The 24,782-nt window shown below is 41.5% G+C and overlaps 1 protein-coding gene and 1 non-coding gene across 15 annotated transcripts in view; both read right to left on the reverse strand.

The window, feature by feature from the left end:
* RAB30 (RAB30, member RAS oncogene family) overlaps positions 1–24,782 on the reverse strand; it is a 95,809-nt gene that overhangs the window by 61,745 nt on the left and 9,282 nt on the right. For 2 of the 14 annotated variants that reach the window (XM_074014917.1, XM_065528796.2), the window contains exon 2: positions 13,134–13,185. The exons of the other annotated variants lie outside the window; for them this stretch is intronic. The gene's annotated coding sequence lies outside the window, so the exon portion shown is untranslated. The remainder of the gene's footprint in view (positions 1–13,133; positions 13,186–24,782) is intronic. 14 annotated transcript variants of the gene reach the window in all.
* LOC123568926 (small nucleolar RNA SNORA70) lies at positions 2,150–2,284 on the reverse strand. The gene has a single exon (XR_006692477.1). It is a non-coding gene; the product is annotated as a small nucleolar RNA SNORA70 (small nucleolar RNA).

Genomic DNA, 24,782 nt, shown 5'->3' on the forward strand with positions numbered 1-24,782 from the left:
ATGTACATCAATTTAATTGAGAGTTTGCCATTAACACCACAATCTTCAAACTGCAAATAAACTGCCAACTTAACAACACTTAGTCCATGATAAAAAGTCCTAAGAAATGCCATTCTCAGCTAAGCGCTCATGACTCACGACTGTAGTCCCAGCACATTAGGATGCCAAGGCGGGCAGATACCTTGAGCTCAGGAGTTCAAGACCAGCCTGGGCAACATGGCAAAACCCCATCTCTACAAAAAATACAAAAATTAGTCAGGTGTGGTGGCGTGTGTCTGTGGTCCCAGCACTTGGGAGGCTGAGGTGGGAGGATCACTTAAGCCTGGAATGTTGAGGCTTCAGTGAGCCAAGATCACGCCACTGTACTCCAGCCTGGGGAAGTCAAAACTCTTAGGGGAGAGCTCCGAGCAGTAGGCAGAGAAACAAGAGCACACAACAATGGAAGCTGAGGAAGGAGGCAGTCTCAAAGAAAAGATGAGTAAGACTTCCAAAGGAAGCAGAAATCTAAAAGAATAAAGGCTGAAAAAATGGCCGACTTAATAAGTAGGAGTTTGTCAAAGGACTTCTCTGGAACTGTGGGGAAATAAACCAAGTTTCAAAGGGCAACTGGATGAATGGGTTAAACAGGAAGATGAGGCACTCTTTTAAGAAGTTTAGCAATAAGGCCGGGCGCGGTGGCTCAAGCCTGTAATCCCAGCACTTTGGGAGGCCGAGACGGGCAGATCACGAGGTCAGGAGATCGAGACCAGCCTGGCTAACACGGTGAAACCCCGTCTCTACCAAAAAAAAATACAAAAAACTAGCCGGGCGAGGTGGCGGGCGCCTGTAGTCCCAGCTACTCGGGAGGCTGAGGCAGGAGAATGGCGTAGACCCAGGAGGCGGAGCTTGCAGTGAGCGAGATCCGGCCACTGCACTCCAGCCTGGGCGACAGAGCGAGACTCCGACTCAAAAAAAAAAAAAGAAGTTTAGCAATAAAAGGAGGGAAAGGGAACGAAAAGTAAGTAGTCTAATGAGGAGAAGCAGCAAGACTGTTATAGAGAGTATAAGGTAAGGAGCAAGAGCCAAAAGAAAAGGAAAAGCTGAAGACAGAAGATAGATGCAGAAGATGCAGGAAAGAAACAGGATGACCAGACTCCAGCACGTCAAGAGGGGATAGCTACCCTTGGGAAAGAAGTCACCTTCTGCTCTAAGACAGAAATGAAAGAAAAGAGATTTTGACAAATGGACATGGTGAAAAGTTACTCTGAATCAAGCCTGAATACAGTACAGAGAGTGATCAAATTGAATAACATCATTTTGAACTTAAAATAATATTGATTTTTTTGAATCGCTCATAACTTGGTATTGAAAACGACAACCACCATTTTGGATATAAGTTCTATACAGTTAAAAATCAGTATCCTTTTTTTCTGGACAGGAAGTAGGATTTATTGGTGGGCAGTAGGAGGGAGCAGCACAGTGGAAGCCCTCATGAAAGCAGGGCATACCACTGGCCTAGAGGAATGTATTTGACCCCACAGCCATCTGGGATGAGCCACTTCTCATCCCAGAGCCACCATGTCTTCAAATTCATCTGCCCTGGTCAGGTGCAGTGACTTACGCCTTTATTCCCAGTACTTTGGGAGGCCGAGGTGGGTGAATGACTTGAGGCCAGGAGTTCGAGACCACCGTGGCCAGCATGGTGAAACCCCGTCTCTACCAAAAAAATACAAAAATTAGCTGGGCATGGTGGCAGGTGCCTGTAGTCCCAGCTACTCGGGAGCCTGAGGCAGGAGGATTGCTTGAACCTGGGAAGTGGAGGTTGCAGTGAGCTGAGATCACACCACTGTACTCCAGCCTGAGAGACAGAGTGAAACTCTGTCTCAAAAAAAAAAAAAAAAAAAAAAAAAAAAAATCATCTGCATCGAACTTCATAAAGCCCCACTTCTTTCAGATGTCGATCTTCTGGTAGCCAAAGAACTTGAACTTGGCCCTGCGGCGGGCCTCAATCACATGCTCCTGGTTCTGTAGCCTGGTGTGCATAGACATGATGACTTGGCCAGTATGAACCCTGGCCAAGGCTCCTTGAGGCTTTCCAAAGGCACCTCCACTGTTTGGAGCCTACACTGGGGACAGTACAAGGTCAGAGACATAAACATACATTAGAAAGGCCTGTCTCCAAGGTCCCTTAGAACAACCCATACAAGAAACAGGCTGCATACACTACCAAGGAAGCTGCTGTTTGCAGCTATTGCACACCAGGCCCCAAGGAGGAAAGGAACTCAGAAGGCTTAATTGGCCGCAGAAAAATCAGTCTTATAGAGATGTTGGTTATGTTCTGTTTCTTAATCTGGGTACTGGTTACCCTAATGTGTTCAGTTTGTGAACTTCATTAAGCTTTTTTTTTTTTTTTTTTTTTTTTTTTAAAGGTTTTTATAAACTCTTTAACTTTAAAACATTAAAAAAAAAAATGTTTAACCTAGGCAGGGTGAGGTGGCTCATGGCTATAATCCCAGCACTTTGGGAGGCTGAGCTGGGTAGATTTCGCTTCAGGCCAGGAGTGTGAGACCAGCATGGCCAACATGGTGAAACTCTGTTTCTAGTAAAAATATAAAAATTAGCCAGGTGTGGTGGCACATGCCTGTAATCCCAGCTACTCAGGAGGCTGAGGCAGGAGAATCACTTGAACCTGGGAGGCGGAGGTGCAGGGAGCACTGCACTCCAGCCTGGGCAAGAGAGTAAGGCTCTGTCTCAAAAAAAGAAAAATATTTTCTTGGTATTTTTAGTAGAGACAGAGTTTTTAACTTAGAATCACCACTCCTCTCCTATTTGTTCAGTTTTTAAAAGAGTAACTCAAGAAAATTATATATTCCTCCAGACAGGGAACATTCCTTACCATTCTTTTAGATCCCCATAGCACTAAATCAGACTAGATATACAATAAGTATCTAACAAATATACGTTGATGTGATTGGAAGAAGGCTAACACCAAATGTCCACACTTAAAACAAATCTAGGCCAGGTGCAGTGGCTCATGCCTATAATCCTAGCACTCTGGGAGGCCAAGGTGGGTAGATTGCCTGAGCTAAGGAGTTCAAGACCATCCTGGGCAACACGGTGAAACACCGTCTCTACAAAAAAAAAATACAAAAAATTAGCCGGGCGTAGCAGTGCACGCCTGTAGTCCCAACTACTTGGGAGGCTGAGGCAGGAGAATTGCTTGAACCCGGGAGGCGGAGGTTGCAGTGAGGCAAGATCGCACCACTGCACTCCAGCCTGGGTGATAGAGCAAGACTCCATCTCCAAAAAAAAAATAAAAACAAAAAACAAAAACAAAAAAACCCACAAATCTTTCTCTAGGAAATGGCACCTTCATGACTGCAAAATCTGGCAGCTCCCTAATTTTAGCCAGTGATTCCACTTAGCATCACTAATGATCTGGACAAACTGACATTATGTGCCTCCTTTTGTGATGAAACGGGAAACATACAACCTCAGCTTTAGAATTCTTGCCCAAAATATTTAATCTGTATATAATCATGCAGAAATAATTATACAAATTCAGATCATGAGATATTGTTAAGAAAACAGACCTGGAATCTTAAAAATATCATAAAACACAAATAAGGGGGGAGACTCCTATAGATTTAAAGAGACAAAAGAGGCATAACAACTAAATTTAATGTGTAACCTTGTTTGGATGCTGGATTAAAAACAAACCGACAGTTATAATGATTAACATTATAACATTAACATTATTATTAACAGTATTTGGACAACAGGGGTATGACAGATTGCAAACATGGCTGTGATTGTTCATGCCCCTGTATCCATGCCCTTGAGCAATATGACTTTGCAGTTATTTCCATCAAGAGGAGCGTGTGACTTGCTTTGACCAAAAGATTGTGGAAGTGATGCTGTGCCAATTCCAAGCCTAGGCCTTAAAACGCTTTGCACTTTTCCACTCTCTTAGAGCCTGCCCATAAGCATGGAAACAAGCCTGTTCTAGATTGCTGGAGGATGAGAGACCCCTCTGGAGCAAAGAAAAGCCATCCAAACTGAGGCCGACTTAGACCAGCCAGCTCCTCGTCAGTCCAGCAGCTGACTCCAGAGGTATAAAGGAGCCCAGATGATCAGCTGAGCCTAATCCACATTAGAAGAACCACCTAACTGGCCCATGGAATTATGAGCACTAATAAACTGTGGTTGTTTTAAGCCACTAAGTTTTGACATGATTTGTTTATCAGCTAGCTGATCAAAGGCAAAATTTAAATATGGACTCTATATTAGATGACATTATGGAATCACTGTTAAATTTCTAAGGCACGATAACGGTATTGTGGCTATGAAGAAGAATATCCCCCTTACACTTAGGAGAATACTGATATATTTAGAGATAAAGGATCATGATATCTGCCCTACCCCCTAGTGTAAATATGCATTTCTAAAGAAAGATAAATCAAATGTGGCAAAATGTTAGCAATTAGTTAACCTAAGTAAAGGGTTTTTTGGTTGTCCTTTGTACTAATACATTTGTTTTAGATTTTTCAAAACAAAAAATTAGATAGAAAAAAACCACACACCCCTATTTACCCTGTAACACAGCAAGCTACCATGCAGTGAACAGATTATTTCCATCCCCCATCCCCTGCCCCTTTTTACTGGAGGCAGCACTACTACTGCTGAGGGAGGAGGGGAGCAGATATAAAGTGCAGTAAACTAGGGTTATATTATGATATAGTTAAATGAAAGACTCATTAGGAAACTAAGAAATGTTTAAAGGGAGGTGTGTTAACAGCAAGCAGCCACTGAGGTTTTCTTCTGATATAATCAGAAAAAAAATTTGTGTAGGGTTGGATGGGACTTGAAAAGAACAAAGCTTTGGCAAGAAACATGGGCAGGTCTTTGAATTATTTTGTGCTGGAAAACAAATATTCCTGTGTTTCTCTATTTTAAGAGATTTCTCAAACGCCTGCAAATGAGAAGGGTATCTTGTATTCATCTCTACCCCTGAAAATCCCTAAAGAATCCTACTACTATAACCTAAATCTGTTTATTCACAACCTCATGAAAGCCTTCTTTATTTAATTTGGATTTTTCCCTCAAGTCATATACAGCAATTATTAATGCTGTATATTGACTTATGTGAACAAACCCAGAGGCCTAGGTTCAAAAGATACGGCTTTCTGAACTAAAATCTAAGAACTTCAGCTTTATTATGCCATATAGAAAAATTCTTAGAGTGAATGGCAAACAAAGCCCATTCTCTATATAAAAAACAGTAACCCAGGTAGGAAGTTTGTTTGTTTGTTTGTTTTTTAGAACAATCTCTACAAATCTGTTCAAAGATCTTTGGCTTCAAAAAAGTCCAGTAGAGCTATCCCATGTATTATCATTGTCAGATGAGAAAAACATTCAACTTATATAAGAAAGGGAAGAAAATACTGCCAGGTACTGTACATTTAATGAGTTGGTTGTTCTTGTTCATCAGAACTGAAAAATTAATGCAGCAAAGGCATCATTTGGCTCAAAGCCAAATCCATGCCTCATTCTTCTTATAGAATTCCTTGATTCACTAGCCCACAAACCCCAGGATGCTTCAGAATATAGTTTGAAACTACAGCTTTAAATTAAAATGGCTGTGCAAAAGGAAGGTACCACATACAGAGAGAATCTTCCAATTGTCTCTACAAACTTTATCAGATTCAGAGAAACCAAGCAGGCTATCAGGTCTTCAAGGTATCTTTGATGTTCAAAGAGAATTCTACTGTACACATTAATTCTCAAAAATGGTCAGGGGCACTGTAAAAACAGCAGCAGGGCAATAGGCTCTCCTAGCCCAAATCTGCACATTAGCCTACCTCATGAAAGGACTAGCCATCAGCAGATCTAGACATGGTCTAATACAGACACTGAATTCCCATTCACTCATCACCAGAAGTGTCAACTGTTTAAAGAAGTGTGGATTGATTAACTCATTTATTCATTTATTCTGTAATCATTTATTTTTTTTTTATAGAGACTCGCTTTGTCACCCAGCCTCCCAAGCAACTGAAACTACAGGCATCCACCACTGTGCCCATATATATACATTTTTTCCCTAGAGATAGGATCTTGCCATTGTGCCCAAGCTGGTCTCGAACTCCTGGGCTAAAACAACCCTCCGGCCTTGACCTCCCAAAGTGCTGGGATTACAGGCATGAGCTACCACACCCAGCTCTGTAAACATGTATTGAACAAGTTTTATATGCCAAGCCCAGAGTAGAAAAACACAGCTGAAAAGGGCATGCCCACTGTCCACCAGGAAGTCACAAACTAATGGAGAAGCACAATCCAAGCACTTAGTCAAACTGCAATAAAGAGCTTTGCCATGGTTAAACACTTGAGCCTAGATCCTGACTCTACCACTTAATTGGCTTGGTGGCTTTGGACAAAATTGACTTAACCTCTCCAAGTTTTGTTTCCTCAGCTATAAAATGGGTACCTATTACATTGAGTTACTATCAGACCTGAGATTATGTATATGACTATACATATTATAGTAACTTTAGGTAAACGTTGGCTAGAATTATTAATCTTTATTATTATCTGAGTGGTTATACTAGGTATCTATTTGTATCTAAAATCCACCCTGAGATTCTAATAATTAGCTGTGTGACCCAGAGTAAGTAATTTAAAATCTCTGGGCTTCACACTCTTCATCTGTTAAATGAGAGGTTATAGCTAAGTGATCCTAAAATCCCTTCAAGCTCTGGAATATTAAAAGGATCTATGATTGATCTTATACGGTTTCATATGTGTCTCAATGACACTGCTCAGATAAACTGATGAAACAAAGCAACTGCCAAGTAAATCACCTTTCTTCAGTAGTTGTCTGAATCTTTCATTTTACTTCCTTTAACCTCATTACTTACCCAGGCATATATGGCATATGCATAAGTAACAGTCCCCAAAGAAAGAAACAAGTAACTGGGGGAAGCCAGACCCCGATCTGTCCCATTCCTTTAGATTGGGCAGATGCTTCCAAAACATCAGTGAGGGGGCGGGGGTGTGTGCAATGAATGAATGAAGTATCCTATCTCACTGTGGGAGAAGTGCCTTGCTGTGCTTCCACAGTACCCACTGCTTGTCTCTGTATGCCACATTCCACATGGCCATCTCATCTGCCTGCACAGACTAAGCTGACTGAGAGCTAAAACTCTGTCGTATCAAATTGTGCATCCTTAATCCCAAACACAGTCCTGGAAAGTGATAGGCACCCAGTGTCTTAAAATTAACTATGATTCATACTTCCCTCAGGACCAAAGCTATACATATGCAAGGTGACTGGACACTCTAAGGTGTGGGCCTGACCTCTAGGGACCCTTTTCTAAGTGTCACCACTTAGAAAAAGGGCTGGGAGGGGGGCGGTATTTCACCTTTTGGCTTTCAGTTTCCTCACTGGTAAAATGAGGGGAATCTATTAGATCAGGGGTTGGCAAAGTATGGCTCATGGGCCAAATCCAGCCTATATCTCTACCCCCAGCTTAGAATTATCTTTACTATTTTTTTTAAGAGACAGGGTCTCACTCTATTGCCCAGGCTTCAGTGCAGTGGCGTGATCATAGCTCACTGCATCCCTGAACTCCTGGGTTCAAGCCATCTCCCACCTTAGTCTCCCGAGTAGCTACAACTACAGGTGTATACCACCATATCCAGCTAATTTATTTGTATTTTGTAGAGATGGGGGTCTCACTTTGTTGCCCAAGCTGGTCTCAAACTCCTGGCTTCAAGTGATCCTCCCCACTTGGCCTGCCAAAGTGCTAGGTTTACAACTGTGAGTCACAGCACCCAGACCATTTTTACATTTTTTAATGATTGTAAAAACAAAGAATAATATGCATCAGAGACCATATGTGGCCCCCAAAGCCTAATATATTTACTTTCTGGCCCTTTTAATAGAAAAAGCTTGCTGCCTCTGGATTAGATTATCTCTAAAGTCCCTTTAAACCCTGACATTTTAGCATTCTAATTCTACTGGGTTTCCTTGAATTGTCTGATTCCGGCTCTTCACGTAGAGCAGTACCAAGTCTGAAACAATACCAAAGGCACAACAGGAACTCAACTGTGATTTGCTAACTGAATAAATGAATTCTGCAGCAGCAACCCTAAGAACTAACTCCTCTACCAAGGGGGCAAGTGGGTCAATGTGTATCAAGTGACTGCCTAATAAATGCCCCCAGAGTGGACGCCACAGTGAGAGGAACAATTCACTCTATTGGCCTTTTGGATGACAGTGGCACCTGGAAGGGCCTGGAGCTCAGATAACCAGGATTAAAACTCACCTTGTTCCACCAAATAAAAAATACATGGAGCCATCCCCTGAATAAACCCCTTGGGCAAATTATAAAGCTATGTCGAAATAGCTATCAGAAACACAGATCATCTAAACTGATAATCTTAATAGTCATGGACCCAAGAGAATAAATTCCATCCACAATAAGGCATATAGAATAATTTAGCACACAACATTATTTCTTTTTCCCTCTATTGTTGTTAAAAATACATGATACCAAAACAAGGAATTCAAACAATTATGTCAGGGCAACAAGCCAAGGAAAGTCTTGAATATATGATCCTATTAACACTAATGGAAGATAGAGCAAGGTAAAAGAAAAAATAAAGCTCCCTGCCTCGACTCTTGACTACACATACTTTCCCAAAATAAACAGCCAGCAATTATTCTTTTAATGTTCCTCCTCTATTCACCCATAAATCACTGCTATGTATAAACCTCTTGCTGATTTCAAAGGATGTTTTTTTTTTTTCTTTCAGTCTTCCTCTTTTTGATTGCTAACAATGAGTTCTAAAAAGGGCTGAGGGTGCTTTTCCACCATCCCTCAGTAGAGCATCTCCATTTACAAGTACAATACACTCCAACCACACACTTTGTCGTCATACTGTTACTTATAAATCACAAAGTTGATCTAGAGATTCTGCCTTTTCTCCTTTCCTCTAAAGAAGCAACTTGGGGCTGGGCATGCTGGCTCATACCTGTAATCCCAACACTTTGGGTGATAAGAGGATGGATGGCTTGAGGCCAGGAGTTTGAGATTGGCCTGAGCAACATAGCAAGACTCTGTCTCTACAAAAAATAAAATGATGCCCACTTCTCTCCACAAGGCCCCGTATGCCCAAAAATGACATGGAGTCACAAATCTCACCCTCTCCCCAGGCACCCTGCTCTAGACATACTGGCCTAGAAGGTTTAAAAAAAAAATCCCACCTCTAATCCCAGCACTTAGAGGCTGAGGCAGAAGGATTGCTTAAGTCCAGGAGTTCGAGACCAGCTTGGCAACATAGTGAGATCCTTAAAAAGTAAGAAATTAGCCAAATGTGGTGGCACATGCCTGCAGTCCCAGCTACCCAGGAGGCTGAGGTGGGAGAATCACCTGAGCCCAGGAAGTCAAGGCTGCAGTGAGCCGTGATAATACCGCTGCACTCAGCCTGGGCAACAGTGAGACCCTGTTTCAAAAAAAAAAAAAAAAATCCTGAATATCATAATGTTCATTTCCAAGCTCTTTATAAACCAGAAGAGAGACGAACACTTAAAATCTGAATTCTTTCCCTAACTTAATAGGTAAGCTTTTTCTTTTTCCAATAGTCAGAGGACATAGACAAACATTGGCCCCTCTGCTGACCTTTCTATGAACCTCAAAAAAAATCTCTTTACTTTCCAACCTTGTGGTTGTCTTCGCACGTTTTCTAGCCAATCAAAATGAGTTTAATGTTAGCCTGCATCCTTGTTTGAGAGGTAACGAGCCTGCACTAGGTTCATGCTGTCTGAGCTCTGCGACCTCTAAGGAAAGGTCCTGCCACAGCTGCTCGCTGATTCCAGGCCCAAACAGCCTCACCCACCGTCTCTCCAAATCCCATTGCTGTAAGTCCTGCTGCTGTGCCCCAGCATGTCCCTGAGTGGCTGCACTCCACCCTTCTCAGATGCTCTGCCCTTCTCCCTGCTGGAGCATGTGATCTGGAGCATCCACTCAAGCTCGAAAAAGAACCACATGGTTAAAAAGAATCTTTTTAAAGTAGGCAGATAATTAATGTAAAGAAGGGCAGACTGCCTCTACAATAAAACAAATCTGATATAGCCTTGTTTTGTCTCTATAAAAGTCCTTGTAAACTATTTATTAATGTTTGCAAAAAGATGCCGGGTGTGGTGGCTCATGCCTGTAATCCCAGCACTTTGGGAGGCCAAGGCAGGCGGATCACGAGGTAAAGAGATCAAGACCATCCTGGCCAACATGGTGAAATCCCCGTCTCTACTAAAAATACAGAAATTAGCTGGGTGTCATGGCGTGCGCCTGTAGTCCCAGCTACTCGGGAGGCTGAAGCAGGAGAATTGCTTGAACCTGGGAGGCGGAGGTTACAGTGAGCCGAGATCGCGCCACTGCACTCCAGCCTGTCCACAAAGCGAGACTCCATACCAAAAAAAAAAAAAGACCAACATGTGCCTGGTTTGTTTTTTTTTTTTTTTTTTTTTGGAGGGGGGAAAGGGGGAGCGGGCAGTTTTTTTTTTTTTTATTGTTTGTTTGTTTGTTTTTTGAGACAGGGTCTCACTCTGTTGCCCAGGCTGGGGTACAGTAGCGTGATCACAGCTCACTATAGCCTCAACTTCCTGGGCTCAAGCAATCTTCTCATTTCAGCCTCCCAGGTAGCTGGGACTACAAGGTATATGCCACCATGCCTGGTTAATTTTTTTTTTTAATTCTTTGTAAAGACAGGGTCTCACTATGTTGCCCAGGCTGGAACATGTACCTTTTGAAGGTAAAGTTCAATAGAAAATTTGAGGTGATTCAAATAGGCTTTGGAAAACATCTTGGCCAACTTATTGATTATTATCAGGCATCTTTGGAAATAACTACACATTAATTATCCAAAGAGACTATTACTCTTTTAACAGTGTACAATCATTTTAACAGTAAGAATAAGAATGGTACAACTATTCTCACTCCTCAAAGTAGAATTAGCCATTCCCCTTCCTTTTGGGGCCCACAGTACCCTATATAGATTTTAATAATGGGGCCAGGCATGGTGGCTCATGCCTATAATCCTAATGCTTTGGGAGGCTACGGTGGGAGGATCACTTGAGCCTAAGAGTTTGAGACCAGCCTGAGCAACATAGAGAGACTTCGTCTCTACCAAAAATAAAAAATTAAAATTAGCTGGGCATGGTGGTACATGCCTGTAGCCTCAGTTACTTGGGAGGCTGAGGACTGCTTGAGCCTGGGAGGTTGAGGCTGCCCTAAGCCATGATTGAGCCACTGCACTCCAACCTGGGCAACAGAGTGAGACCATGTCTTAAAAAGAAAAAAAAAAGACTTTAATAACAGGACCTGGACCACTTTATTTACTTATTTGTTTGCATGATTGTCTCTTAACACCCCGCTGCCCTTACTACCGACACTATAAAAACCTTGAGGTTCTATAAGAACCATCAAAATCCTTCTTGAGCCCTAGTATTTGTTTAACAGACTGTCTGACGCACAAGTACTTCATAACAACAGGATGATGGAAAAGGAGGAGAGGGGATCACTGCAAATGAAAAGGGGAGAGGCAGTAAGAGTTTAAGAAGGCAGAAGCTGAATTTGTTTTATTCATTGTTACCTGGCCTGCAAGTATTGTTTAAATGGACTGAAAAAACTAAATGAGCAGTAGTACCAAGGCATGAAATTATAGAGCTTTGTTTTAAAGTGATAAATATGATCCTTCATCAATTCTAAAAATACTTTTTCTTACATTTCTGACAGGCTGGAAACTAGGATGCATTTTATAATGGCATCTTAGCATTTTGTGATATTATTAGGAACCTCATTTTCGTTTTCTCAGTGGTACATAAAATAGCTGTACATGTTAGAAATGATGGTGACATAGATTCCATGAAATGCAATCATTTGTTGTGGCTGTGGTAATAAGGGTTGGAAAGAGGACTATAAAATTGAGCTAAATTTTCCACAAGAGTAGAAACTAAAGGAGAGGTTGAGCCTTTTTAGTGGATGGCAAATAGGGTGACTTTAAAAAAAAAAAAAAAAAAAAAGATAGGCCAGGCGCGGTGGCTTACGCCTGTAATCCCAGCACTTTGGAAGGCCGAGGCAGGCGGATTGCCTGAGCTCAGGAGTTCGAGACCAGCCTGGGCAACACGGTGAAACCTTGTCTCTATTAAAGTACAAAAAATTAGCTGGGCGTAGTGGTATGCGCCTGTAGTCCCAGCTACTTGGGAGGCTGAGGCAGGAGAATTGCTTGAACCCGGGAGGCAGAGGTTGCGGTGAGCCAAGATCGTACCACTATAATAACCTGGGCAACAGAGCGAGACTCTGTCTCAAAAAAAAAAAAAGAAAAAAAAAGATAAGGTTTCGCCCTGTCACCCAGGCAGGACTGCAGTAGCATGAACACGGTTCACTGCAGCCTTGAACTCCTGGGCTCAAGGGATCCTCCCACCTCAGCCTCCTGAATAGCTGGGACTATAAGCACATCACCACAGCTGTCTGATTTTTATTTTTGGTAGAGACAGGGTCTCACTATGTTGCCCAGGCTGGTCTCGGACTCCTAGGCTCAAGCCATCCTCCTACCTCGGCCTCCTAAAGTGCTGGGATTACAGGTGTGAGCCACCACACCTGGCCAAATGGGGCAACTCTTTATCTCACAGTGATTCACCTTCACTTCACTAGCAGCAGCCCAAGAGGGGCTCCCAGTGGCCACAGCTATACTAAATCACCCTGCTCTTCTGGCCCCACTGCTGATTGATCTAGGGGTGGTCATAGGATCCAAACTGGTCCAATCATTACTGATTGAGATTTTTTTTACTGGAAGCCAGTGTGAGTGTGGGTCAGTCCTCTCTGGTGGTAACCATAGTAAGATTTAGTGTTCTGGAACAATCCATGGCCATGCTCCTTGCGATGTAGGAGAGAAGCAAAGGCAAGGGACAAAATCTTAACAGCTTTTGAGTCCCTGTGTGGTTCAAACTAGCTAGGTGCTCACTGAACCCATTTTGTTTTCTTCCTGGGCAAACAGGCCTTTCTCAGCTGTTATTGGGTCACAACTAAATTATGGGGTCACAAACTAAATTATAATCGATAGATTGAGGACAGAAATGACATAAGCCACTTTCAGACCTGGCCCATGGAATCCTTCCATGTGAGATCCTTCTTCCATCTCCTTCTCCGTCTGCAGGTTAAAAGGAGGAAAGCTCTAAGAACAGAGGAATCACAAGATGGAAGGAGGCTGGGTGCCTGAAACATTAAAGGCAGCCTAGCCAGGAATAACCATGTTGAACTGCTGTACACACAAGAAATAAACTTCGTTTGTATTGAGCCACTGAAATTTGGGGGCTGGTAGGGAAGTTACCTGCTCTAAAACCTCCTGGTTCCGGCTGTACCTGTTCTTTTCATGGTTACATAAAATACGTCAGTATCCTTCCCACAAATTCCCTCTTTACCCCAGTTAGAGTTGGGTTGCTTCCGTCCATAACTTAGAGTTCTAACACAGCCAGGAAGAAGGAAGAGCTATCATTTGAAGTGGCAAGAAGGTGGAAGTAAGCAATGATCCTTAAGTGTCTAGGGAACACCTAGAAAATTTGTCAGAACAGGGTAATAATTCCAACAAACTGATGACAGTCCACAAAGACCCTTTTCACTTTCCAAGGGCTTCTAGCTTTAAACTCATAAAGCACTTACAGTAAAAAATAAAAATAAAAATAAAAAATGCCCTCTTCCCCACTCTCTTTTCATTCTCAGAAGCATGTATGAAGTTGTAATAGCCCTGAAGTAGGGCTTACCTACTAAGATACCTTCAGGAGTTCTCAACCATCCAGAATTCTAGCAAGTGAGATATACCTCATTTATCATACATAGCCAGCTCTGCTGTCCCAGAATTTATTGGCAAATGAATCACACATAGCTCTAAGAACTCAAATAATTACTCTGGGGTAAACAGTTCTGGGTATGAGTGTACAACCCTGGCTCGAGTTTTCAAAGATAAATATTCAACAATCACCAAAGCTTCTGGTAGCATTTACAATACCATAAATGAGATTACAAAAATAAACAGGAGAATGATGCCACGAATGCCTCCTTGAGCAATAATCAGGTTTGCCAGGAACTGGAGACCAGTGATGACAGAGCAGGCCTCCTGCTCAATTTCCAGAAACATTTCTCTTTGAGCCAAATTTAGTCTTTAAGAACAAGCTCTGGCATCTGTAAAACACGCTACAGGCTTGTTATAAAGCCCATTTATACTATATATTGAGTTATGTGACTCAGAACAGCAGCATGAAGCTGGGATTGTCATCAGTTCTTCATTTTTAGCAATAAAAACAGGCTCAAACAGATCAAGTGCTCACAGCCCCAGGATTTGTGACTTCAGCCAAGACTTGAGCTCTGACCTCGGATCCTCTATCCATTTAACTATAGCCCAAACTATGGAATACCAGGGAAGAGAAATGGCCTGGCTAGAGGAGACTTTTCCCCACTGCCGTAATTCATCAACCCATGTTGGAAGCTAGTTTTCCATGTTGCGTGCAGCCATGTGTGGGAACTTAACAGCAAGGGCTAAAGGGCCTGAGAGAGATGTCTGGCCTGCCTCCAAAGCCAGCTGGGAAAACATTCCCTGACAAGACACTGTGCCCACAGGGGACCTTGAGAGAAGGAGGAGTCTGAGGCAGAAGATTAGAAGTGCTGAGCCTTCCATGTGATCCTGTCATAATCTTATAGTTCAAGGCCTCTAAGAACCAGGTGACAAGGTCTCTCAGAGCTGCAAAGATAGAATCTGGAGCAAATGAGCTGAAGTTTTCCTTTGTTGGGGAGGGAGAGGGGATCCACTACAAACCTAGCTGACCTCAGTCAGCATTCTCTCAGACGATTTTTATGAGCCACTTCTAAAAGACAAACTGCCAAGATCAAACACGCACACATTGCCTGGGAAAAGAGAAAGTGGGGTGCAAGGCAGTATTAATATATTAATGTTTTAGTAAAAAAACGTTTATCCCTGGGAGCTGGTGATCTACCACCTCAGAGGGAAGACACAGGGAATTGGAGCTGTCCTTAAGTGTGTCAGAAAAGTTGAAGAGTTGGCCTCCCCTAACTATCATGAATTCCCTAGGCTCCACAGATGAAAGGGAGGCGTCTATGCCCTGTACCCTGGTGTGGCTCTTCCAGAAATAGAAAGTCTAGTGTTTTGAAGGAGCACGAAGTAGAGGAAGGAGCCTTAAACCACTGCTTAGTCTCCTCCCAGCTGTGACCTTAAGCAAGTCACAACCTCTTTGAGCCTCAGCTTTTGTAGTTATAAAGCAAGGATAAGAACACCTGAATTACAGGATTGTGGGGAGGATCAAATAAAATTATAAATGCAAAGGGTATAGCACAGCTGCTCAATTAATGGTTAGTGCCTAACTTTTGCCCCTCAACCTCCACTTCAATTTCTTAGTATTGAAATTGTATATTTAGTAATTCTAATCCTTAGTAACTCAGCGGTACTTAGTAATTTTGAGAAAATCACATATATTACCCAGTGTCTTGGCAATTTCACTTGCTTTTTTGAAGCATAACCATCTGTGACTTTAGTTGTGAGCATCTCCAATAACTCTGGACCCTTGAGTCTCTTACTAATCTGCTCTGTGCTTCCCAAATTCCTTCAAAAAAAAAAAATCTAACCCACAGGTCCCTTTTTAACCTTATAATCTTTCTCTAATGTGGAAGAGATTCTAAACCTTACAGATATTTGGCATATTGCTGGGCACTTAACTGTCATATGTGACTAAATTTTCCACAAGACTTAAAATAGAAAGTTTGCCAAAGCTCTCACGACTTTAATAAATATGTGACCAAGTGTTATGGTTCATGCCTGTAATCCCGGCACTTTGGGAGGCCAAGGTGAGCGGATCACTTGAGGTCAGGAGTCTGAGATCAGCATGGCCAACATGATGAAACCCCATCTCTACTAAAAATATGAAAGTTATCCAGGAGTGGTGGCGTATGCCTGTAATCCCAGCTACTCAGGAGGTTGAGGCAGGAGAAACGCTTGAACCTGGGAGGCGGAGGTTGCAGTGAGCCGAGACTATTCCACTGCACTCCAGCCTGGGTGACAGACAGAGGGAGACTCTGTAAATAAATAAATAAATAAATAACATGCTTATGACCATATGGACAACAGGAAGGATGAGGTTCTTGTGGTCTTCTTCATTATCTTCCTGGAGTCATTTCTTCTTAACATCCTCTCATCCTAGACAGGGTCAGGTGCCCCTCCTCTATGCTCCAATAGTTGTCTGTATGTACACTGCCAGCATTATGACCATACTGTATGATAATCATCTCTTTTACATCTCTTTCATTAGCCTATAATCTCCTTATAGTCAAAAACAGTGTGCTGCCGAATCTTGATTGCTACTACCCATGAGCACGGTACCTGGTATAGAATAGATATAAAATTAATGTTTGATGAATGAACAAATTAGGTTTTTAGATCTGGGAGAAACTTTAGAAATAACCTGGTCTAATACAAGCCTTCATTTCACAGACAAGAAAGCTGAGCCTGTCCCTGGTCATCTAGGTGGCTAGGAAAAACAACATTGACAACAACAAAAAAGAAAGTTGAGGCCATGCACGGTGGCACACATCTGTAGTCCTAGTTACTGGAGAGGCCAAGGAGGAAGGATCACTTGAGCCCAAGAGTTTGAGACCAGCCTGGGCAATAGAATGAGACCCTGTGTCTACAAAAAAAAAATAAATAAATAAATACAAAAATCAGCCAGATGTGGTGGTGTGCACCTGTAGTCCCAGCTACTCAGAAGGCTGAGGTGGGCAGATTGATTGAGCATGGGAGGTTAAGGCTGCAGTGAGTCGTGATCATGTCACTGCACTCCAGCCTGGGCAACAGGATGAGACCTTGTCTCAAAAACAAAAAATAAAAAAGAAAGAAAAAGAAAAGAAAGCTGAGCCTCAGAAATGTAAGGTACCCTCAAAAGCAGCAACAAGATGGCAAGTAGTAGCAGCCAGGTGCCATTTTGACTGTAGTTCAAAAGCAGACATCACTTGGCACTCACCCCCAAGGAGAAGCACGTGGCTTAGTGGACACAGCATGGGCTCTACAGGAAAAGTCTTGCTCCTGCCACCTACCCGTCATGTGATTTTGGACAGGTTACTTCCCCTCTCTGAGTCACAATTTCTGCATTTGCATCTATTAAATGGAGCTAATAGCTCCAGAGTTGTTAGGGTTATTAAATCTGCCAGCATATATAAAGTGCCTAGCATAGTACCTGGCACTATGTAAATGTTTACTGAATGAATCATGAATGAGTACCTGTCCAGCACACCACAACTTCATGAACCTGGTTTAGACTTTGCTTTTAGGTCTCTGACCACAGCAAGGATGGCTGGGACACCCACAATTATAGAACCATGAACTTGGAGATTTGTTCCTTGCAAGGACCAGACTTTAAAGCATGTCTGTAACTTTGCTCACTGTTCCCTTCCCCTGAGTTGCCCTTCTCACCTTCCTCATTGGCACACAAATTTTATCCATCTTCTGTTGCACAGCCAGATCTACCCTGTCTTGGAGGCCATTTCTAACACTTACTACTTCTCAGTCCTTCCTGTCTCACTGATCACTTTCTACCAAGTAGTAAAGGAGTGCTATGATTTGAATGGTTTGTGTCCCTTTCAAAATTCATGTTGAAACTTAATCCCCAATGCATCTGTATTTAGAGGTGGGGACTTTAGGAGGTAATTAGGCCATGAGGGCTCCATCCTCATGAAGGGATTAGCACCTTATAAAAAGGGCTTGAAAGGGTGAATTGTCCTTCTGTCCCTTCCAGTATGTGACCACACAGCAGTCATGCCCTTTGGAGGGTGCAGGAACAAGGCATCATCCAAAGGGCACAAGAGTAGAAAAGCAGAGGGTAGCCTTCAGCAGACACCAAGCCTGCTGGTGCCTGGATCTTGGACTTTCCAGCCTCCAGAACTGTGAGAAATAAATTTCTGTTGTTTACAAATTACTCAGTTTCACGTATTTTGTTATAGCAGCACAAATGGACTAAGACATAAGGTGTATCTGTTTGGTTTTTTAAATTGGGGTAAGATATACATAACATAAAATTTACCATCTTAACAATTTCTAAGTATACAGTTCAATAGCGTGAAGTATATTCACATTGATGTGCAACCAATCTATAGAACTTTTTCATCTTGTAAAACTGAAACTCTACACCCACTAAACAGCTTCCCACTTCTTTCCTGCCCCCAGCCCCTGGTAGCCACCATTCTACTTTCTGTTCCTTTGTGTCTGACTACTCTAAATATCTCATATAATTGAAATCATACAATGTATTTTTTTTGTGACTGGCTTTTATTTCACTTAGCATAACATCTTCAAGGTCATCCATGTTGCAGCATGTGTCACAACTTCCTTTCTTTTTAAAGCTGAGGAATATTCCACTGTATGTAAATACCACACTTCGCTTATCCATTCATCCTTCAATGGGCACTTGGGGTGCTTCCATCTTTTGGCTATGGTGAATAATGCTGCTAGGTGAACACCTTAATCATAAAGATGTGTTTCCACCATCTCTATAGTTCTCAAGGTGCCTGACATGTGATGGGCTCTCAATAAATACTTATCAAGTAAAAAAGGACACAGTTTTAAAGATTATAAGGTGAAAAAATGAATTATCTTCCACATAAAATTGCAAATTGTCCAGCAGAAAAATCACACAGCACAGGCTCTTCAGTAAGACAGTCTTGATTTCTGGTCCTGGATCTGCCTCTTAGCTAGTCATATGATCTTAGGCTTCCTACTTCAGTTTTCAGAGATTCAGTTTTCTCATGTGATTTTTGCCAAAATTAAATGATATAACATGTTAGCATAGTGCTTGGCAGGTCATAAACTAAAAAAAAAGTTTGCCAATATTATTATTATAAAGTTACAGAATGAAAGTAACTTACTATACTTGCATTTTGCTTCCTGACCATAATTTTAAAAGCAAAAAGCATGCAGAATTCTAAGACCAAACAATTTGTGGCAGGTAATAGTCAAAACAGGACAGTTCCACGGCAGTAACAGTAAGTACAGATTTGTATCACTGAATTTGGAATCTTGAGTTATACAGCCATAGCTCCTCCAGAAGGTAGACATTTTGTGACTTCAAAGGGACAGGCTTAAATGTTGCACTAAGGATCTTCTTACTCAGCAAAATAGTCCTTCTGATATCTCAGAAATGTTTTAAAATCCGGATCACTTGAGGGTTTTTGGTTTTTTTTTAGTGCTAAATCTATTTTGAATTTAATCATTCATATTTTGAGGCTGTTAGCAAAAAGATGAAAAATAGATATTTATTACTATTTCAGACAGAAGTATATATTTTAATCTCTCTCAAAAGAAATTGAGCTCTCTACGCCACTTCCAATTCCTGTAGGACATGAATTCCTTTTCAGGTTGCTACCTAAATTTTCCAGGCCAGAAACATTCTTTCCAATGTTAGCTCTTAGAAAGCAAAGTTCTTGAGTTTTGGAAGGAAAAGCTTATTCAAGTTTCTTTTGTCTGCCAAAACAATTAACATTTAACATGGCTAACTAAAATAGCTCTCTGCAACAAAATCAGAAACTGGGTGTTGGGTTGAGGGAGAGGAAAGGGAAGAAAAGGTCAGAGATAGTTGCCCAAATGCTAGTACTGGCCCCAAAATAGCCCGGATGGAAAGTGACCATTACCTCTAGCTTTCCTAGGACAATCACAGCTTCACACAAATTTAACACTATCCTGAGATGATTTGTTAAGTGGATAACTAAATGTGATTTGATGTGTGTACTTTTAGAAACTTTGCAATTAAATGAATTTATGAATAAGAGAGAAAAGTATTCGTCAGACCACGAATTCCAATTGTGGATTCAGAACAATACTGTCACCATATGCCACAGGCCAATTTTAATTTGGCTCCCACATGATGGCTAAGAGCTACTGTTGGCTTTGCCCATCCCACAATGCCAGCCTGTACTGGGAATCACACCAGGTGACAGGCACCATGCTGAGACCTGAGCCTTGTTTTACCCTTGCAGCAAACCTTATGCTCTAAGTATTGGCATCTCCCCTCTCACCATCTTTACCTCTTTATTTTTAATTAATTTCAGACTTAACAAAAAGCTTCAAGAAAACTACTAATTACCCTTCACCCAGATTACTCAAATGTTAATGCTTTACATTTTCTTTTATCATTCTTTATCATTACATTATCTTTATCATTCTCCCTCCGTGTATGGACATTTCTTTACCCCGAAATACTTAGTATTTCCAAGAAAACAAGGACAGTCCTTGTGTTTCCATGGTATAATTATCAAAATCAGGAAATTAAAATTCATCCTATACTATTATCTAATCTCAATCCTTATTCAAACTTCACCAATTGACCAAATAATGGCCTTTATGGCAAAAAAATAAAAATAAAATTTTTCTGAGATTCAATCCAGGATCATATGTTGCATTTAGTTTTTAATGTGTTTTTAGTCACTTTAAATCTAGAACCATTCCTCAGTCTTTGTTTTTCATGACCTTTACCTTTTTGAAAAATACAGAAAAAAAAAATTTTATGTAGAATGTTTCTCAATTTGGGTTTATCAGATATTTCCTTAGCTATTTCTGATTAGATCAGGTTCTGTATTTTTGGCAGGAATGCCACACAAGTGACAATGTGAACTTCTCAGATGTTGATTTCTCCCATCACTGGTGTAAACTTGGATCACTTAAAGTGCTGTCTGCCATGTTTCTCCACTGTGAAGTTACTATTTTCCTTGTAACTTGTAATTTCCTTGTAACTATTTTCCTTGTAATAAGTACCTTGTGAAGAAACATTTTGAGACTAGACATCCCCTATCATAGTTGAAGAACCTGAGTCTCAGAGTAGTTACGACTTGCCCAAGATCATGCAGTATGAAAATGCCATAACACAAATTTAAACTCCAGTTTGTAGGCTCCCACACTTGGGCTCTTTTTAAAGCATCCCTCTGTCTCTTGACCAGCCACCAATTGCTAAAGCAGCCTTCTCTAATGTCTTTTTGAGACAGTTTCACTCTGTTGCCCAGGTTGGAGTGCAATGGCACGATCTTGGCTCACTGCAACCTCTGCCTTCCAGGCTCAAGTGATCCTCCTGCCTTAGCCTCCCAAGTAGCTGGGACTACAGGCACATGCCACCATGCCCAGCTAATTTTTATATTCTTGTAGATCTGGGATTTTGCCATGATGCCTAAACTGGTCTCAAACTCCTGGGCTCAAGTGACCTGCCTGCCTTGACCTCCCAAAGTGCTGGGATTACAGGTGTGAACCACCGTGCCTGGCCTCTTTCCAGGGTTTCTGTGTGCAAAATCGAATATATTTTCTTATCCCCAACTTATTTCACAAATATATAGTGTTCTGCACCTTTCTTCCTTCTTTTAATATATCCTTGGAGATTTTTCCGTATCTGTACTTAGAGAACACCTTAATTCTTGTTTGCAGTTTCATAGTTTTCCCTTGTGTATACATACCCCTTTATTTAACCAGTTCTCTACGGATACACACTTAGTGTTATTTCCAATTATTTGCTATTAGCAACAACAATGCAAGAATTGTGCTTTCTTTTTACATTGGTTTCAACAAGTGACATTCTGTTCCTGGTCCATCACAATGCAGTGTGGAGTAGCAGGAACCAAGTAGCAGGACCCGCTTGAGTTAATCAGAACTGGGTTTTCATCTGGCCACATCTGCTAACTAGGTATATGACCCTGGGAAAGTTACTTGTAGTTTCTGAGCCTTCATTTCATCACTTGTAAGTGCAAAATCTCGCCTACTTTATCAGATTGCTTTTGGGGCCAAATAGATAAGACAGGCTCATAATAGCTACATTTGGGACAATTTGAATATCAGAAAGCATAAGGTTGAGGGGGAAAAAAGGCAAGAAGATTAGTAATAGATTATAATACATTGTGAGAAAAAGAAACCATGAGTCCAAGTGATATTTTTTTAAAAAGGGGGGTTGGGGTGAGGGTGGGGACAGGCATGGTGGCTCATGCCTGTAATCCCGGCACTTTGGGAGGCTGAGATGGGCAGATCACTTGAGGTAGGAATTCGAGACCAGCCTGATCAACATGGTGAAACCCCGTCTTTACTAAAAATACAAAAATAAGCCGGGCATGGTGGCATGTGCCTGTCATCCCAGCTACTCTGGAGGCTGAGGCAGGAGAATTGCTTGAACCCGGGAGGTGGAGGTTGCTGTGAGCCGAGATCGTGCCATTGCACTCCTTCCAACCTGGGCAACAAAAGCAAAACTCCGTCTCATAAAAAAAAAAAAAAAAAAAGGAGGGGTTGGGGGGTTGGGGGCTGAAAGCTAATCTATCAGATAATAAATATAGAAGGAAAGAGAGAATTAGAAAATCATCCCTTCATAAATACCAATTGACCTAGGCCAGGATTATCAATAGATGTTAAAACTTTTGAATTAAAGTTATTGAGGAACAGGATACTCAAACAATCTCAAGATATCACCTCACGGATAATTTTATTAATTACAAAGGGAAAAGGTAGCCCTTTCAATGGAGAGATCTGGCAATACCACCTCAACCAAATGATCAAACCTCATGTCACCAGTGATGTTACAAACTGATATTAGGTGTCACCGATGATGTATGGGGAGGGATAGAACATCGCCTATGAAGAATTCTCACCACAAGTGTTTAACTTCAATCTAACAATGAGAAAACAATCAGACAAATCCAATTCACAAGACGACAAACTTGGAATCTTCAAAAATTTCAATATCGTAAAAGGCAAAAAAGGCAAGGGTATTGTGGTGGTTAATTTTAGGTGTCAACTTGACTAGATTAAGAAATACCTAGAAACCTAATAAAGCATTATTTTGGGGTGTGTCTGCAAGAATGTTTCCAGAGGAGATTAGCATGTCTCAGTGGACTAGGTGTGGAAGATCCACCACCAATGTCGGTGTGCACCATTCAATCTGCTGGGGGCCTGGAGAAAACAAAAGCAGAGAAAAGGTGAATATGTCAAGCTGTCTGCTGGAGCTGAAATACACTACACTCTTCCTCTCCTGTCCTTGGACAACAACTCCAGGATACCTGGCCTTTGGACTCCAGGACTTAACACCAGCAGCCCCCCAGTCTCTGGGTCTTCAGCCTCAAACTGAGCGTTCCACCGTCAGCTTCCCCAGTTTCCGAGGCCATTCAACTTGGACTGAACTAAGCTACCAGCATCTCAGGGTCTCCAGCTCACAGACAGCCTGTCATGGGACTTCTCAATCTCCATAATCACATGAGCCTATCGCCCTAACAAATCTCTTCCCATCTCTCTCTCTCTCTCTGTCTATCCATCCATCCATCCATCCATCCATCCATCCATCCATCCATCCATCCATCCATCCATCCTATTGGTTCTGTCTCTGGAGAACCCTGACTAATACAGGTAATATGCTATATTAAAGGAAACTAAAGAACACAACTGTATTGTGTAAGTAGTCTTGATAAGATTCTGGATCAGAAAAATTTTTTTATGTTATAAAGGACATTGGAATGACTGAGGAAATCAGAAAAATATTACGGTTTCCAAGTAATGGTATTGTGATTACATGAGAGAATGTCCTTGTTCTTAGGGGATATGTGCTTAAGTGCCTAGAGACAAAGTATGGTGATATCTGCAATTTACTTTCAAGTGGTTTAGAGAAAGCATCTGTGTCTGTGCGTGTGTGTGTGTGTGTGTGTGTGTGTGTGTGTGTAAAGACAAAAGCAAATTAATCCAGATAAAAGGTGCATGGAATGTTTTTTGTTCGTTTTTTTTTTGGTGGGATTTTTTTTTTTTTTTAAAGATGGGGTCTTATAATGTTGCCCAGGCTGCTCTTGAATTCCTGGGCTCAAGCACTCTTCCTGTTTCTGAGTAGCTGGGACTACCAGTGTGCACCACTGTGCCTGGCTTCACTGTACTATTTTTGCAATTGCTCTAAAGGTTTGAGAGGTTTCGAATTAAGTTGGAAAAAGAATCAAATAAAACATAAACCACCTGGCACCCAGTAGATGCTATGACAGTTTACATTATGGCTTCAGTAAACAACAGGTCTACAGGAAACTATTCCCCCGTGCCTGAAAATAACATGAATCATCTGAAAGTAAATGCCACCAGACAGTCCTGCCTTCATGAAGCTTATATTTTCAATTAGAAGGCAAGGCAAGAACAGGAAGCAGCTAGAGAAACAGTATAGTTTTGGTTTCAGAAAGCCTACCTAGGGTCTACATCTGCATTTTTCGGAGTGAGAGGGAACGGCTAGGCCATGTCAAAAAACAAAACAGGTTTACTTAACCTTACTAAAACTTGCTTCCTCATTTGTATGTAAAAAATTGAACTAAATTCTACTGCCTAGAATTGAGAGAATAAGACAGCATCCACAATGCAACTTTGTAGTGCATCTTTTATTGAAGACTCTCATTAAAAGATACTAGTTTCCTACAATAAAAGTGGTGAAGAACGAAAGCGCCCGGATGGTGCCACCTTTGTTTTCCTAAGAATACTCAGCACAGGACCTTGCATTTAGCACACAAACACTGGTTGAAGAACTAACAATTAGACAACATGAGACAGAATTCCTTTAAAAAAGTCATTCAGCCTACACAGGCCATTGGAGTTAAAGGAAAGACTAGTGTGAACTGGCTCAGTTTGAGACATGAGCCCTTTGACAACAGCATATATTTATGTGCACATAAATTTGCCAAAGCCCTTTTATATACATCATCTCCTTTGAGCCCCAC

The sequence above is a fragment of the Macaca fascicularis genome, chromosome 14 (genome assembly GCF_037993035.2).
Source record: "Macaca fascicularis isolate 582-1 chromosome 14, T2T-MFA8v1.1".
Classification (NCBI taxonomy): domain Eukaryota; kingdom Metazoa; phylum Chordata; class Mammalia; order Primates; family Cercopithecidae; genus Macaca; species Macaca fascicularis.